This window comes from Lactuca saligna, chromosome 3, assembly GCF_052625555.1.
Source record: "Lactuca saligna cultivar CGN05327 chromosome 3, ASM5262555v1, whole genome shotgun sequence".
NCBI classification, from domain to species: Eukaryota; Viridiplantae; Streptophyta; class Magnoliopsida; order Asterales; family Asteraceae; genus Lactuca; species Lactuca saligna.
The window spans coordinates 154,709,845-154,728,319 of NC_136419.1; positions in this window are offsets into that span (position 1 = coordinate 154,709,845).

Consider the following 18,475-nt stretch of genomic DNA (forward strand, 5'->3'; position numbering starts at 1 on the left):
TTCGTAGTGATGCCAATCGGATTGACCAATTAGCCTGCAATGTTCATGGAATTAGTGAATAGTGTATGTCATCCTTACTTGGATCAATTCGTCATCGTATTCATTGACGACATCTTGATCTACTCTCGAAGTAAGGAAGAGCATGGTGATCACCTGCGACAAGTTCTAGGAACTTTATGAATGGAGAATGTAACATTCGGATTCCCATGTATATTATTTTATTCATTTATTTTGGAGTTTGTGGAGGGACTTGGCGAGTTGGTGCCTAGACTTGCCGAGTAGGGTTGCAGATTCTTATCCGGGTTCATGAGTGGACTCGGCGAGTGCATGCTGTTTAATGAAACCCTAATTTCCTGGGTTTGGGACCTATTTAAAGGCCCTTAGGGTCGTCATTTGTGGCTACCAAACCCCAGAGAGAAACCCTAAAAGAGCTAGAGTGATTGTGAGAGGAAAGGAGCCATTTCTTGATCATTGTGGTTGATTCTTGCAAGATGGAGGTGTTTCCAGCTTAGAGGAGACCAAGGAGGTGGTGCATCTGTGGATTTCGAGCTAAAGACTTCATCTTTAAGGTACTATATCGCCCATTTATCTGTTGTGTTGAAGGAATCCATAGATGTAGAGTTTTCATGTCCTTTAATGGAAGAAATTGTGAGAAAATGGCCCTTATTCATTTTGAGATTTCGGATATGGATCCATAGTGGTCTAAAGAGCTTATCTCAGCTTGCTTTATGTTGAGCTATAGAGGTGTTGAGCTTAGGATGTTATTTTTGGGGCTAAATCACCAAGTGAAACCTCCTAGACGTCCCATGAGTGTCAAGATTCGAGCTTTACGTGTTTATCAGGCTTGGGAAGGATAGATCTATGGATCAAAGGAACAGATTTGACCTCAGGAGGTCAATTGAGTTTGTGCATGGCATGAACTCACCGAGTCCAAGGGCAGACTCGGCGAGTAGGGTTAGGGTTTCCCGTAAATCACTCAGTGAGTAGACTCACCATGTTGGGGGCATAACTAAGTGAGTCAGAGAGGGATTAGAGGACTGGAGTTCAAGGCGGAACTCGCCGAGTTGATCTTGAGACTCGGCGAGTTGAGTCGGGGTGGCCCCACCATTCATGCCAGGTGTGGCTCGTCGAGCAAGGGGAGGGACTCGACATGCCAAACGAGACTAGAGAGTTAGTGGACACTTGTAGACTCGTTGAGTTGCCCAAGTGCGCTCAACGAGTCGGGTCAAAGTTTGACCGTTGACGTTGGTTGACTTTTAGGGTTTGGTCGACAATGAGGGCCTTTGAGCCAAAAAGGGGTAAAATGGTCTTTTACCCTTCTGAGGGTGCCAAGAGAGCGTTGAGTCTAGTCCCGAGAGTTATATTTATGAGAGTATTTACTTTATGCGATTAGGCAGAGGCTAGATCGTATTTCTACCGAGTCAGAGATTTACCGAGACATCTGAGGTGAGTCTTCTCACTATACTTTACCTTGAGTGGTAATTATACTTATGTGACAGAGTTATTGCATGCTATTTTTGTGTTATGTTGCACTGCATTATTTCTATGTGATCTATGCCATGTGTATATCAGAGTATATCAGAGTTAGAACCGGAAGGTTCATAGAGCTAGCACCAGAGGGTCCATAGAGTTAGGGCCCAAGGGCCCACAAAGTTATATCCTCGAGTGGCTAGTATGTGTTATGTATGGTATTTTGGGGAACTCACTAAGATTTATGCTTAAAATGTTATGTGTTATGTGTTTCAGGTTCCAGTGATGATCGCGGGAAGGCGCCAACATGATTCGTATACACGCATGGGATTTTATGTATTTTGATCTTGGGAAATGTTTTGTGAAACAATGATATGATACAATGAGATTCAGATGCATCTTCGGGCGTATCTGAACTCAAACCGAGGATTTGAGGAAAGTTTTGATAACAAAATATATATATTTTTTTTTAAAGAGTAAAACAGAGTTTTGAGACAAATAGAGCAGAGCCATGTGTACGATCAGCCAGCACCCGAACGGTGATTTCCCGAAATACCCTTACAATAAGTGTTAAAAGATACGTTATGCTATGCTATATGATGAATTATCTTATGCATGCTAGAGTAGACTAGGTATTCTTATTAGGACTAGAGTGGCCTGATATATGATGCCTTAGTCTAGGGGTTTTGTTGCTGGAGATGCTTGAGAGTGTTTAGATAGCAGCGAGGAGCTTAGTAGAGATCTGCTAGTGAGTAGCACATGATTAGAGAGAGTAGCATACTTAGGATTTAGGACTCCGGGAGGAGGACTTGGGATGAATGTTGATGCGGTATGGACGGTATTATTGGGCCCGTAGTAGTGAAGACACCGGGTCAGTATGCAGTCCAGGTAAGAATCTTTAGGGTACTAAAGATCAAGTAGGATTGGGATATCGAGTGTGAGTACACCCGAGCGAATTACTAATATCTTATGTTGTGTTTCAGAGAGGCATCATGGTAGGGACACGCCACAGACCAAGGACCGGTGGAGGGGGTGTGAGCGACGAGGAGCTCCGCCAGATGATACATGATGTGGTGGCTGCTACCTTCCGCGATGAGATTCCAAAGATGTTTGAGTCTATCAAGACCACCCTGATAGAGACATTCGACGAGAGATACACTGATCTTTCTAAGGCTGCTGTTGCTGTGGCCACTGCAACTATAGCTGCAACAAGTCCGTAGGGTGGTGATGTGTTGCTGTTCCGAGAATTCAGCAACACGAAACCACTAGAGTTCGATGGGACCCAGGACCCGATTTCAGCGATGAGGTGGATATCAGACATAGAGGGGTGTATCTTTACTTACTCATCTCCTGAGCATTTGAGACTCCGGTTCGCGCTGAACCAGCTACGCTTGGGAGTGAAGGACTGGTGGAAGTTTATGACGGCACACTACACGCCTGCTGAGCTTGCTGCAGTGACCTGGGAGATGTTCGTTGCTATGTTTCGAGACGAGTATGTTCCCCAGGTAGAGAGGGAGTGATTACTCGGATGTTTCATAAGATTACTCGGATGTTTCATGAGAGGGCAATGTTTTGCCTAGACTACATGTCCTCCGAGCAGGCACGTATGAGCAGATATTTGAGTGTGTTGAGGAGGGATATAAGAGAGCTCTTGGCGAATTCGACGTACTGGACATTTGCTGAGCTTCAGGAAAATTCCCGAAATAGGGAGATAGAGTTGGAGACCCAAGCTAGGGAGGAGGTTGAGTCTCATGGGAGCGATTGGCGGCCGACTCAGTCCCAGCCAACAGCCAAGTGGGCTAAACCCACTGATTCGAGATCTGGGAACCAGAAGGGCCGTATTTTTGGCAATTGTGGCAAAAGTCACGATGGGGTGTGCAGAGCAGGGTCTTGCTACAAATGTGGCAAGGAGGGGCATATGGCCAAGGATTGCCCCAAGGGGTTTGCAGTATGTTTTCACTTCAACCAGGCCAGACACCAGAAGGCAGAGTGTCCACAATTGCGATGGACAACTTAGGGAGCATCTTAGGGGTCTGCCCCTGCTGCGGTGAGAGCTACAGACAGTCGGCCCGTGAAGGACGAGGCACCGAAGGCACGAGGGAGAGCCTTCCAGTTGACTGCGGAAGAGGTCTGCACATCGCTCGATGTCGTGGCTGGTATGTATTCTTTCATATATTTACTTTTATGTTGAGATATTGTTCTTATATTATGATATGCATAGGTACTTTTCTTGTGAGTTCTGTACCGGCCTTGGTTTTATTTGACTCAGGGGCGAGTCCGTCTTTTATATCTTTGACTTTTAGTCAGCACATTATTATTAGTCGAGAGGCGTTGAGTCAACCCCTGAGAGTTTCCATAGCTGACGAGAGAGCGGTGTATGCCACCGAGGTGATACGAAGGTGTGTACTCAAGATTTTCGGCATGGAGTTTCCGATTGATCTAGTTCCTATCGCGATGGGTGATGTCTGTGTCATTGTGGGCATGGACTGGTTGAGCAAATTTGGTGCAGTTATCGACTGCGAGAGACAGCTGGTGACCATACGAGACCCTAGTGGGGGAATTCTTACGGTGTACGGCAAGGTTTCGTGTTCTGGGTTGGCATTTTGTTCAGTCGCTAGAGTGAAGCAGAGTCTACAACAAAGCTGTAAGGGATTTGTACCGTATGTGATGGATACGAGGGTTGATTCAGAGAGACCAAAGTCTGTTGATGAGGTTCCGATAGTGTATCAGTTCCCGGATGTATTTCCGGAGGAGTTACCGGGTGTGCCTCCCGAGAGGCAGGTTGAGTTTAGTATCAATTTGGTTCCGGGGACTGTGCCTATCTCCAAGGCGCCCTATCGCCTTGCACCTCCAGAGATGCTGGAGTTATCCTCACAGCTTCAGGAGCTGCTGGGGAAGGGGTTTATTCGACCGAGCAGTTCGCCGTGGGGAGCACATATCCTTTTTCTTAAGAAAAAGGATGGCTCACACCGGATGTGCATTGATTACAAGGAATTGAACAAGATGACGGTCAAGAACCGTTACCCGTTATCGAGGATCGATGATTTGTTCGATCATTTACAGGGAGCATATTGGTTCTCCAAGATCGATTTGAGGTCGGGATATCATCAGGTGAGGGTGCGAGATGAGGACATCCATAAGACAATGCTCAGAACTCGTTACAGGCATTACGAGTTCGTGGTGATGCCTTTCGGGCTCACCAATGCACCGGCAGTGTTCATGGATCTCATGAACAGAGTGTGAAGGCTGATGTTGGATCGCTCGGTGATCGTGTTCATTGACGACATATTGGTGTATTTGAGATCCAGAGAGCAGCATGAGGAACATTTGAGAGAGATCCTCGGAGTTTTGAGATCGGAGAGGCATTATGCCAAATTCTCCAAGTGTGATTTCTGGATACGAGAGGTCCAGTTCCTATGGCATCTCGTTAACCAGAAAGGAATATTGGTCGATCCGGTCAAGATTGAGGCGGTGATGAGTTGGGAGGTGTCGAGGTCACCTACAGAGATCAGGAGTTTCCTAGGAATGGCAGCCTATTACCGGTGATTTATCAGGGATTTCTCCAAGATCGTCGTGTCACCTACCAAGTTGACCCAAAAGGGTGTTGCTTTTTCATGGAGCCCAGAGCAGCAGGCCTCCTTCGAGACACTTCGCCAGAGACTATGCGAAGCCCCGGTGTTAGCCCTTCCAGAGGGAATGGAGGACTTCGTCGTATATTGTGATGTGTCGATTTCAGGGTTGGGAGCGGTGCTTATGCTGAGGGGTCACGTGATAGCATACGCATCGAGGCAGTTGAAGCCTCATGAGATGAGGTATCCCACCCACAATCTAGAATTGGGAACAGTAGCATTCGTTCTTAAGATCTGGCATCACTATTTGTATGGGGTCCGGTGTACCATATACACGGATCACAAGATCCTGAAGTACTTGATGGATCAGCCCAACCTAAATATGCGACAGAGGAGATGGTTGGACGTGGTAAGGATTATGATTACGAGATCCTGTACCACCCGAGTAAGGCTAACGTAGTAGCCAATGCCCAGAGCCATAGGGTAGAAAGCGCCCCGATGCGGGACGTTTGCATGAGATTGACAGTGATGACTCCGGTGTTGGACACCATTCGAGTGGCTCAGGATGAGGCCGTGAGACCAGAAAACTAGAAGAGGGAGCGAGTTATTGGGCAGGTATCCGTGTTCGTTACCGATAGTCGGGGGTTTATGACATTTCAGGGTCGAATTTAGGTACCGTTTGTGGGCGGTACGCGTACCATTTTGATGGAAGAGGCACATCGATCGAAATTCTCGATCCATCCCGGGGCCACTAAGATGTATTTGGACCTGAAGAAGGAGTATTGGTGGCCCTGTATGAAGAGGGACGTCACGTGGTTTGTTTGAGAGGTGCCTAATCTGCGGTAGGGTTAAGGCCGAGCACCAGAGATCGCATGGTAAATTGCAGCCATTAGAGGTTCCCGAGTTGAAGTGGGAACAAATTACTATGGATTTTATCACCAAATTGCCGAGGACTGCGAGGGGCATCGATGCCATTTGGGTGATTATAGACAGGTTGACGAAGAGCGCTCATTTCCTTGCTATCAGTAAGAGCTCTTCCACAGAGAGGTTGGCAGAGATGTACGTGAGGGGGTGGTATCGCGGCATGTAGTGCCGATCTCGATTGTCTTAGATCAAGATGTGCATTTCACTTCAAGATTCTGGAAGAAATTTCATGAGTAATTGGGTACGAGGCTGCATTTTAGTACCGGATATCACCCACATACTGACGGGCAGAGCGAGTGGACGATTCAGACGCTCGAGGACATGCTCCGAGCATGTGTGCTGGATTTCGGGAGGAGTTGGGACACGTATTTTCCCTTGGCAGAGTTTTCCTACAACAACAACCATCATTCGAAGAATTGGTATTCCACCCTTTGAGCTGTTGTATGGGAGGAGGTGTTGGACCCCCATTTGCTGGGGAGAGGTAGGCCAACATCTGATGGGTAGTACAGAGATCAAGCTTTAGATGACCGAGCTCGAGTTTCAAGTCGGTGACTTCGTGCTCCTGAAGGTCTCTCTTTGGAAAGGAGTAATCCGATTCAGGAAAAGGGGCAAGTTTGGGCCCCGATATATTGGTCCTTTCAGGGTGATCACGAGAGTAGGTAGGGTAGCCTACCATTTGGAGCTACCTACAGAGTTGGGTTAGATTCATGTTCCATGTGTCGCAGCTGAGAAATTGTATAGCCGATGAGTCGGTAGTGGTACCATTAGAGGATATTCGGGTGGATGTCAGCCTGAACTGTGTAGAGAGACCGATGGCAATTAGAGATCGCAAGATCAAGGTTCTGAGGAACAAAGAAGTGCCTTTGGTGCAGGTCTAGTGGCAGCATCGGAAAGGGTCAGAGCTGACTTGGGAGCCCGAGCGCGAGATGTGTGAGCAACATCCAGAGTTGTTTGCAGAGTAAGACTTCGAGGGTGAAGTCTGATTCTAGTGGGGGAGAATTGTAACATCCGGATTCCCAGGTATATTATTTTATTCATTTATTTTGGAGTTTGTGGAGGGACTCGGCGAGTTGGTGCTTAGACTCGCCGAGTAGGGTCGCGGATTCTCATACGGGTTCATGACTGGACTCGGCGAGTCCATGCTGTTTAATGAAACCCTAATTTCCCGGGTTTGGGACCTATTTAAAGGCCCTTAGGGCCGTCATTTGCGGCTACCAAACCGCAAAGAGAAACCCTAAAAGAGCTAGTGCAGTTGTGAGAGGAAAGGAGCCATTTCTTGATCTTTGTGGTTGATTCTTGCAAGAAGGAGGTGTTTCCATCTTAGAAGAGACCAAGGAGGTGGTGCATCTATGGATTTCGAGCTAAACACTTCATCTTCGAGGTACTATATCGCCCCTTTATCTGTTGTGTTGAAGGAATCCATAGATGTAGAGTTTTCATGTCCATTAATGGAAGAAATTGTGAGAACATGGCCCTTATTCACTTTGAGATTTCGGATCTGGACTTATAGCTATCTAAAGATCTTATCTCAGCTTGGCTTATGTCGAGCTATAGAGGTGTTGAGCTTAGGATGTTATTTTTGGGGCTAAATCACCAAGTGAAACCTCCTAGACATCCCATAAGTGGCAAGATTCGAGCTTTACGTGTTTATCAGGCTTGGGAAGGTCAGATTTATGGATCAAAGGAACAGATCTGATCTCAGGAGGTCAATTGAGTGTGTGCATGGCATGAACTTGCCGAGTCCAAGGGCAGATGTGACAACCCAGTATTTTAACTCTTTGTAATGACCTAAAAAGTCAAGTATGGTAACCACTTTTGTGTTAAAGAAATTAACTTTGACAATAAAATGTCCAAAAAGTTTCTATTTAACTACCTGCTATGTTTAATATCATTAAACCGAGATCGTACGTAAAAAGAATGCCCAAATCCGGCTTCGTATACTGAAGTTAAGATTTTTCCAAGTTCAGCTTAGCAACAGACAGCTAAAAACTCGAATCGAAGATCGAACGACTTTGGGATGGAATGACCTAAATGAGAATGGAAGGTCTCGACATCAGTATTTCAGCGGTAAAATGTCTGGCAAAATCCGACGTCAGATAAAGAAGTTATGAATTGTTTAAAGAAATTCCTTAATCACGACATTTTATAAATAAATAATAAAAATTATTTTGGAATTTGTCGACAAAATCTAAACGAAAGTTGTAGAGTATGGTCTCACCTTCGCGGGGATATAAAGAACGTCGAAAACGGAGTTTGTATGAAGAAGATATGAATTTTTGAAGTTTATTAAATAAATTATATATTTATTTAATTCAAAATCCGGTATTATCCGAAGGGGGAGACAGCGTACTCTTCCGAGTTACACGCCGTGTAACCCCGTACGCCCCGTGTACGCGAAGGCCTTGGCCTCGGACCATCCACGTCGCCCCTATGCGAGCCTACCCCCCCCTGTCCCATCCGAAGTTCGAGGCAGTCGAGGACTCGGTCATGCATGACGTACGCGTACACTGCGCGTACCGAGGCGGTTCCAGCCTCCTATAAATAGAGATGCGAGGGTTCCCGGAAAAAGTGCTCATTCTCTCTCACTTTTCTTGCGTTTTTCCTTGTTTTCCGTGCCCGCACTACCCCGAGGCCCTGATCATTTTGCTCAAAGTCCCGAAGGTTTATTTTACTCCCGTGATTCCCGAGGATCCCGAGAAAAATCCATTTCCCAAGACAAAACTCTGCCCAGTTTTCCATATCGCTATCTTCAAACTTTCAAGTGAGTTCATACCTCTTAATTAACCCTTTTTAAATATTCTAAACGCTTTTATATGCTTTCTAAGGGGGGGAAATACAAGTAAAACACACGACTACTATCGGGTGTTATGTATAAAGATTAGTATACACTTTTATTAAGTAGAATCATATGTGATTTATAAACTTTATAGGGAAATCCCGTATGCAAAATATATTACAATAGCCTACTATCTTTAAAACTATAAATTGTTGTAATACGTGTATAAACTAAACATTTTTTCCTAGATTTAAAGTATATGTGTCTATCTTAGGCTCTACAAAAATCTATGCTTTCATAACAAGTGATTCTTTTTCTAGATATTCTAAAACAAACGAGGCACACTTTTAGAAAACTATAATAGGTATAGTTTTATGAAGATATTGCTAACTTTTACATACTAGAAACACGATTTTTGAGAAATCACTTTCGTATACAATAACAAACAAACATTTTAACACGTAAATCTGTTTTTATACTACGGTTCTGTGAGACATTTACTTCACGTACGTTCGAGTGCACATTTCAAGTCCTATATTATATACCAGAATCCCTTGGAGGGGGATCATGGTGTTTGTGTATAGATCTATATGGGCTTGACAACCCGCGCCCTGACTGTTAGCTACAGTCCACCGTTTGGGGTGACAAACGTCATAACATTCCAACGCCTGAAGAATGTGGTGTATAGGCATCCCGAGTCAATAGTATGGTTATAAAACTCATAGGAGGTATTAAAAATACATTGATTTATGACGTTTTCAAACATATTGGTTATTTTTACACTTACATACGTTTTGGAAACAAACTTCGGTTTGGAAGGAAGACTACTTTTATACTAGTAGAAAATATAGGATTTTCTAAACACAAACAAACAAGGACAAGATAATTCATTTTATACAAACATTGTCATTAAATACTTATGAAACTCACCAGCTTAAATGATGATCTACTCTTTCAAAATTACTTGTATGTCCCAGGGATTCAGTAACTACAGGTATCATTATGCTTTTGATGAAGGGATGCTGCAGCGCCAGTTTAATCTCATATTTTGACATCATATTTGTAATTGGTTTTGAACATGTAACTTTTGACAAATGTAAACTTTCAATTATATATATATATATATATATATATATATATATATATATATATATATATATATATATAATGGTTGTATTGATTTCTTTACTATGTATTCACTTGTTACGTTACCACATGAAGTCATCCGCCCCCGAACGTTTCCGCCGTTCAGGTTTGGGGGTGTGACAGATTGCTATCAGAGCAATGTTTATAGTGAACTAAGTATATCGAACCTCATAAGATATACAAACTATAAATTCTTAGGGACTCAAAGTCTCTGATAAGTGTTTTTGTACCTGAAATCCTTATTTCACATAAGTAGGTTATTTTAAGTTATAAAAATCCGAAATACATGCATACAACGACACATTTTTATGATAAGAACTATATAAAAAGTTTTAGGACAAGTTGGACACTACAACTAATTCTCGAGATATGTAATCAAATTTGGGACGAATATAGCCTGATCAAATATGTTTATCCGAAATTTGACTAACGTATGTCAAGAAATGATCGTAGTGAGCAACAAGTCAAAACTTAAATAGACACTAGTATCTAACATACAAATTGAATACTATAGGAGTATTTTGGTGCATACACTAGATTGATTAGTATTACTGGTCTCAAATTTTATTCAAATCTTATAACCCTATTCTCGTATAGTCAAAATGGCTGGATTTCACCCGCATGGAGACCCCTACTACCCACAACAAGGCAACGGAGGATGGATTGAAGAGGATCCAGAGGAGGATGAAGAGCCCATTGAGTTGGATGGCAGGGACGACTCCGAGACAGACTCGGAACCGGAAATAGTCAACCCTCCACCCATTAGGAGGAACTTTCAAGGACCGACTCCCGTTTTGGGAAGTCACCTCCACCACTGGAGCCAACAACAAAGTCTACACCCTCCCTACGACATGTGCCGAGATTTCTACGATGTCCGCGGTAGAGGTTCAGCCGATCGGGCACTCCCGGTCATGGTGGGCAAACTCGCCAACCAGTCCTACCAATCGAGGGTTCAAGCAAACCGAATTCGAGAGGTCAACGTGGAAGTACAAATCCACACAGCCGATATCAACCGCCTAGAGATGTTGCAGAACGACATCCACCTCCGCGCCGAAGCATTCCAAGCATAAGCGAATGCGGCCTTCGTAGAATTGAGGGAACAACAAGCCGCCTTTGATAGGCGTCTTATGGAGTCGAAGCAATTAGATGCAGAATCGAGCGCCAAGCGCAACACACGTCGCAAGTAGTACTTGTGAATACCTCAAATTTTGTTATAACTTAGGACCTCGGCTAAAAGTCTTTAAATTTCTCAAACTTTGTAATCGGAGACCCTTATAGGGGTCAAATTATCATAATCGTTGTATCAACTTTTATATTAATATAAGTGACACTATTATTACTACGTTGAGTATTTCGTTCAAACCTTGAAAAGTCATCGAGAAACCAAATACTTGTTTCAGACTTTCAGTCTTACAAATAACTTTCATTCCTCTATTTTAAAGATTCATTGCTATCACCTATGTTGAACTATGGCAACTTGGTTCATGAGACACATTCATTGTTCACTTATTCTTATCCATATCATCATCTTTTAAACGTATAGTTAAAGATGCCGCCACGCAGGAATACCAGATGTAACCCTATAATTGAAACAACGATACCACCACCACCACCTCCACTTCCTCAATTTGATGTTTTCATGTTCCAAGCAGCAGTCACCGCAGCGGTAGCAGCGGCCATGTCACAGCTCAATAACTCGAGTACTAATGACTCGAGAACTGGCACACACCTATCCAACCATGGCGAGAGTCATGTGCAACCCCGAGAATGCACTTATAAGGACTTTACTAATGCCAAACCCCATATGTATTCACTTGTTACGTTACCACATGAAGTCATCCGCCCCGGAACGTTTCCGCCGTTCAGGTTTGGGGGTGTGACAGATTGGTATCAGAGCAATGTTTATAGTGAACTAAGTATATCGAACCTCATAAGATATACAAACTATAAATTCTTAGGGACTGAAAGTCTCTGATAAGTGTTTTTGTACCTGAAATCCTTATTTCACATAAGTAGGTTATTTTAGGTTATAAAATTCTGAAATACATGCATACAACGACACATTTTTATGATAAGAACTATATAAAAAGTTTTAGGACAAGTTGGACACTACGACTAATTCTCGAGATATGTAATCAAATTTGGGATGAATATAGCCTGATCAACTATGTTTATCTGAAATTTGACTAATGTATGTCAAGAAATGATCGTAGTGAGCAACAAGTCAAAACTTAAATAGACACTAGTATCTAATGTACAAATTGAATACTATAGGAGTATTTTGGTACATACACTAGATTGATTAGTATTACAGGTCTCAAATTTTATTCAAATCTTATAACCCTATTCTCGTATAGTCAAAATGGTTGGATTTCACCCGCATGGAGACCCCTACTACCACAACAAGGCAACGGAGGATGGATTGAAGAGGATCCGGATGAGGACGAAGAGCCCATTGAGTTGGATGGCAGGGACGACTCCGGGACAGACTCTGAACTGGAAATAGTCAACCCTCCACCCATTAGGAGGAACTTTCAAGGACCGACTCTTGTTTGGGGAAGTCACCTCCACCACTGGAGCCAACAACAAAGTCGACGCCCTCCCTACAGCATGTGCCGAGATTTATATGATGTCTGCGGTAGAGGTTCAGCCGATCGGGCACTCCCGGTCATGGTGGGCAAACTCGCCAACCAGTCCTACCAATCGGGGGTTCAAGCAAACCGAATCCGAGAGGTCAACGTGGAAGTACAAATCCACAGCCGATATCAACCGCCTAGTGATGTTGCAGAACGACATCCACCTCCGCACCGAAGCATTCCAAGCACAAGCGAATGCAGCCTTCGCAGAATTGAGGGAACAACAAGCCGCCTTTGATAGGTGTCTTATGGAGTCGAAGCAATCAGATGCAGAATCGAGCTCCAAGCGCAGCACACGTCGCAAGTAGTACTTGTGAATACCTCAAATTTTGTTATAACTTAGGACCTCGACTAAAAGTCTTTAAATTTCTCAAACTTTGTAATCGGAGGCCCTTATAGGGGTCAAATTATCATAATCGTTGTATCAACTTTTATATTAATATAAGTGACACTATTATTACTACGTTGAGTATTTCGTTCAAACCTTGAAAAGTCATCGAGAAACCAAATACCTATTTCAGACTTTCAGTCTTACAAATAACTTTCATTCCTCTATTTTAAAGATTCATTGCTATCACCTATGTTGAACTATGGCAATTTGGTTCATGAGACACATTAATTGTTCACTTATTCTTATCCATATCATCATCTTTTAAACGTATAGTTAAAGATGCCGCCACGCAGGAATACCAGACGTAACCCTATCAATGAAACACCGATACCACCACCACCACCTCCACTTCCTCAATTTGATCCTGTCATGTTCCAAGCAGCAGTCACCACAGAGGTAGCAGCTGCCATGTCACAGCTCAATAACTCGAGTACTAATGACTCGATAACTGGCACACACCTATCCAACCATGGCGAGAGTCATGGGCAACCCCGAGAATGCACTTATAAGGACTTTACTAATGCCAAACCCCATATGTTTTATGGAACTGGTGGTGTGATGGCTCTAAGACAGTGGATTGAAAGGATATAATCAGTCTTTGAAATCTGCTCCTGCCCCGAGCACAGCAAAGTCAAATTTGCAACCCTCACACTCATTGATAGAGCTTTAACTTGGTGGAATGGCCACGTTAAAGTACTTACTCTAATAGTGGCAAACTCCATAAGCTGAGAGAGCCTCAAAGCCATGATGATGAGAGAATACTGCCCACGGGGAGAGATTCAAAAGCTCGAACATCAACTCTGGACTCTCGGAATGGTTGGTACCGACTCCGCAACATATACCAACAAATTCTACGAGCTGGAAATCCTTTGCCCAGATATGATTGCTCCTGAGAGCAAGAAAATACAGAGGTACACATGGGGACTGACACCCCAAATACGGTCAAGCGTGTTAGCTTCCAAACTTGACACCTTTGAAAGTGCTAAGGAACTGGCACAATCTCTGGTTGACTACAGAGGTCATTAGAACTCAACCGTTTCTGCACCAGAGCCACAGAGAGGAAACAACAACAACAACAACAACAACAACAACAACAGGAAGAGAGTATGGAATAAAGGGAAGGGTAGGTCTTCCCAAGAATCCGCAAAGAAACAATTGGTTTCAGTGAATGCTACCACGGTACCTACTACAGCTCCTACAAATACCTACAAAACAAATACTTATGTAGGTAACCGTCCAAAGTGCACCAAATGAACTTACCACCACCATGGACCTTGTCGGGAAATGCAGTGCGCCAACTGCAACAGAAAGGGGCACACAGCCCGTTTATGCAAGGATCCCGCAAAGCCGATCGCTCAACTTCCCAGTGCAGGTATAGGCCAGACTTGCTACGGTTGTGGCGAGGTGGGCCACTACAGGAGGAACTGCCCTAAGGCAGCAGGCACCGGTGGTGTGGGGCGAGTTTTGACTATAGGCCACGATGAAGCTATAGTTGACCCAACTGTAGTTGCTGGTACGTTCCTCCTCGATAATTCAGATGCATACATATTATTTGATAGTGGAGCGGAGAGAAGCTTCGTGAGTCAAAACTTTATTCACTTACTTAAACCTAAACCTAGCAAGCTAGAAAAATCATTCACTGTAGAGATGGCCAACGGAAAAACCGAAAACACTAACTACATATACAAGGACTGTAAGTTAACTTTAGACGGTCATTCTTTCACAATCAATCTCATGTCGGTTCCTATTAAAAGTTTTGACGTCATAGTCGGTATGGATTGGTTAAGTCTTCTTCGCGCCGACATCATGTGTTTTGAAAAAGCAGTTCGTCTTAATCTCCATAACAATGAAACATTAGTGATTTACGGCGACAAATCAAGTACGAACCTTCGTATGATTTCGTGCATCCAAGCTCGAAAGTGTTTACGGAAGGATTGTCGAGCATTCCTAGCGCACATCATCAATACAAGCCAGGAACTGAAGGACATCAAGGACATTCCAGAAGTACGCAACTTTCCCGATATCTTTCCAGAAGAACTACCAGGATTACCACCACAACGCCAAGTCGAATTCAGAATCGACTTAGTTCCAAGGGCTACCCCAGTAGCGAAATCGCCTTATCGTCTAGCACCAGCAGAGATGCAAGAACTTTCCAGTCAACTTAATGAACTCCTGCAAAAAGGATTCATAAGACCAAGTTTCTCACCTTGGGGAGCATCGGTCTTGTTCGTAAAGAAGAGAGACGGATCGTTCCGTATGTGCATCGACTACAGAGAGTTGAACAAACTTACTGTCAAGAACCATTACCCTCTACCCCGTATTGAGGACCTATTCAATCAACTCCAAGGAGCAAACTACTTCTCGAAGATAGATCTACAATCCGGATATCACCAATTATGGGTACTTGAGGGGGATATTCCCAAGACAGCTTTCCAAACATGTTATGGGCACTACGAATTTGTAGTAATGCCATTTGGATTAACCAACGCACCAACAGTATTTATGGACCTAATGAATAGGGTATGACGTCCCTACTTAGATCGGTTCGTCATCGTCTTTATCGATGATATACTTATCTACTCCCGAAGGAAGGAAGAGCATAGTCGACACCTACAAAAGGTCCTAGAAACACAGCGATCGGTGAAACTCTGTGCGAAATTCTCTAAATGAGAATTTTGGATTCGAAGAGTCGAATTTTTCAGCCACGTGGTTAGCGAGAAAGGGATACATGTGGACCCCTCCAAAATCAAGGCCATCGAGAACTGGTCGGCACCAAAGACACCTACAGAAATTCGTCAATTTCTAGGTCTCGCTGGCTACTATCGCAGATTTATAAAGAACTTCTCTAGCATTGCGAAACCTCTTACTGCATTAACCCAGAAAGGCGTGGCCTTTAACTGGGAATCGAAACAAGAAAAGGCGTTCCAAACACTGAAACAGGCCTTGTGCACCGCACCAATACTATACCTCCCCGAAAGGATAGAAGAGTTCATAGTGTATTGCGATGCGTCAAATCAAGGACTTGGTTGTGTTCTTATACAGAGAGGGAAAGTTATTGCTTATGCCTCTCGACAACTTAAGACACACGAAGTGAACTATACGACACACGATCTTGAGTTAGGAGCAGTAGTATTTGCTCTGATGATCTGGAGACACTACTTATACGGAACAAAGAGTACTATTTTCACCGATCACAAGAGCCTTCAACACATTTTCGATCAGAAGGAACTCAACATGCGACAACGACAATGGGTTAAGTTACTAAATAACTACGAATGCGAAATTCGTTATCATCCTGGCAAGGCCAACGTGGTAGCTGACGCCCTCAGTCGAAAGGAATACACTAGTCGGAGGGTCAAATCTCTGACTATGACTATCCATTCCCACTTATCCACACAAATTAAGGAGGCACAAGTGGAAGCTTTGCGACCTGAAAATGTGGCGGGTGAATCCCTGCGAGGAATGGAAAAGAATCTAGAAGCCAAGGGTGGCGGAGCATGTTATCTTATGGACCGAATTTGGACACTGAAACATGGCGGGTTCAGAGATGTAGTAATGACTGAAGCACACAACTCGAGGTATTCCGTTCACCCAGGTTCAGATAAGATGTATCTGGATCTTAAGAACTTGTACTGGTGGCCTAACATGAAAGTAGAAATTGCTACCTTTGTAAGCAAATGCCTTACTTGCGCTAAGGTTAAGGTCGAGTATCAGAAACCTTCATGATTAGTACAACAACCGGAGATACCAGAATGGAAATGGGAACGGATTACTATGGACTTCATAACAGAGTTGCCCAAGACGACGAGTGGACTCGATACCATATGGGTCATCGTCGATAGATTGACCAAATCCGCGCATTTCTTACCCATCAAGGAGACTGACAAAATGGAAAATCTTACGAGAACTTACTTAAGGGAAGTAGTGCGACTGCATGGTGTTCCGATATCCATTATCTCCGACCAAGATAGTAGATTCACTTCAAGATTCTGGCAGTCACTACAAGGTTCCCTGGGGACTAAGCTAGACATGAGTATAGCCTACCACCCACAAACAGAGGGGCAAAGTGAGAGAACGATACAAACTTTAGAAGATATGCTGAGAGCCTGTGTGATTGACTTTGGAAAGGCATGGTACATCCATTTATCCCTTGTCGAATTTTCATACAACAATAGTTATCATACAAGCATAAAGGCTGCTCCGTTTGAAGCCCTCTATGTTAGAAACTGTAGATCCCCTCTGTGCTGGACTGAAGATGGTGATACCCAGTTAGCTAAAGGAAGAATTCCTGAAAGCACTCTCACCGGTCCAGAAATCATACGAGAAACAACAGAGAAGATCGTTCAGATTCGTGAACGATTGAAAGCCTCTAGAGACCGGCAGAAAAGCTACGCTAACCAAAGGAGGAAACCTTTGGAATTCCAGGTAGGAGACCACGTTTTATTAAAGGTCTCACTGTGGAATGGTTTAATACGCTTTGGGAAGCGTGGGAAACTAAATCCAAGATACATAGGGCCTTTCGAGATTCTTGCCAGAATCGGCCCTATGGCTTACAAGCTTAACCTACCGCGTGAACTTAGTAACATACATCCAACCTTCCACGTTTCAAACTTGAAAAAGTTTCTGTACGATGAGACTCTTGTTATTCCACTCGACGAAATCGAGATCAATGAGAGCCACAACTTTGTGGAAGAACCGGTAGAAATCATGGACCGATAGCTCAAACAAACAAAACAAAGTCGCATACCCATCGTGAAGGTTCGCTGGAACGCCAAGCGGGGACCTGAATTCACATGGGAACGCGAAGATCAGATGAAACAAAAGTACCCTCATCTCTTTCATGTTCACTAGTATCTTTACTACTTTAAATTTTGGAACAAAATTCCCTCTAACGGGGGGATGATGTGACAACCCGATATTTCAACTCTTTGTAATGACCTAAAAAGTCAAGTATTGTAACGACTTTTGTGTTAAAGAAATTAACTTTGATAATAAAATGTCCAAAAATTTTCTATTTAACTACCTGCTATGTTTAATATCATTAAACCGAGATCGTACGTAAAAAGAATGCCCAAATCCGGATTCGTATACTAAAGTTAAGATTTTTCCAAGTTCAACTTAGCAACAGACAGCTAAAAACTCGAATCGAAGATCGAACGACTTTTGGCCGGAATGACCTAAACGAGAATCGAAGGTCTCGTTTAGGTCAGATGAAACAAAAGTACCCTCATCTCTTTCATGTTCACTAGTATCTTTACTACTTTAAATTTTGGAACAAAATTCCCTCTAACGGGGGGATGATGTGACAACCCGATATTTCAACTCTTTGTAATGACCTAAAAAGTCAAGTATTGTAACGACTTTTGAGTTAAAGAAATTAACTTTGATAATAAAATGTCCAAAAATTTTCTATTTAACTACCTGCTATGTTTAATATCATTAAACCGAGATCGTACGTAAAAAGAATGCCCAAATCCGGCTTCGTATACTAAAGTTAAGATTTTTCCAAGTTCAACTTAGCAACAGACAGCTAAAAACTCGAATCGAAGATCGAACGACTTTT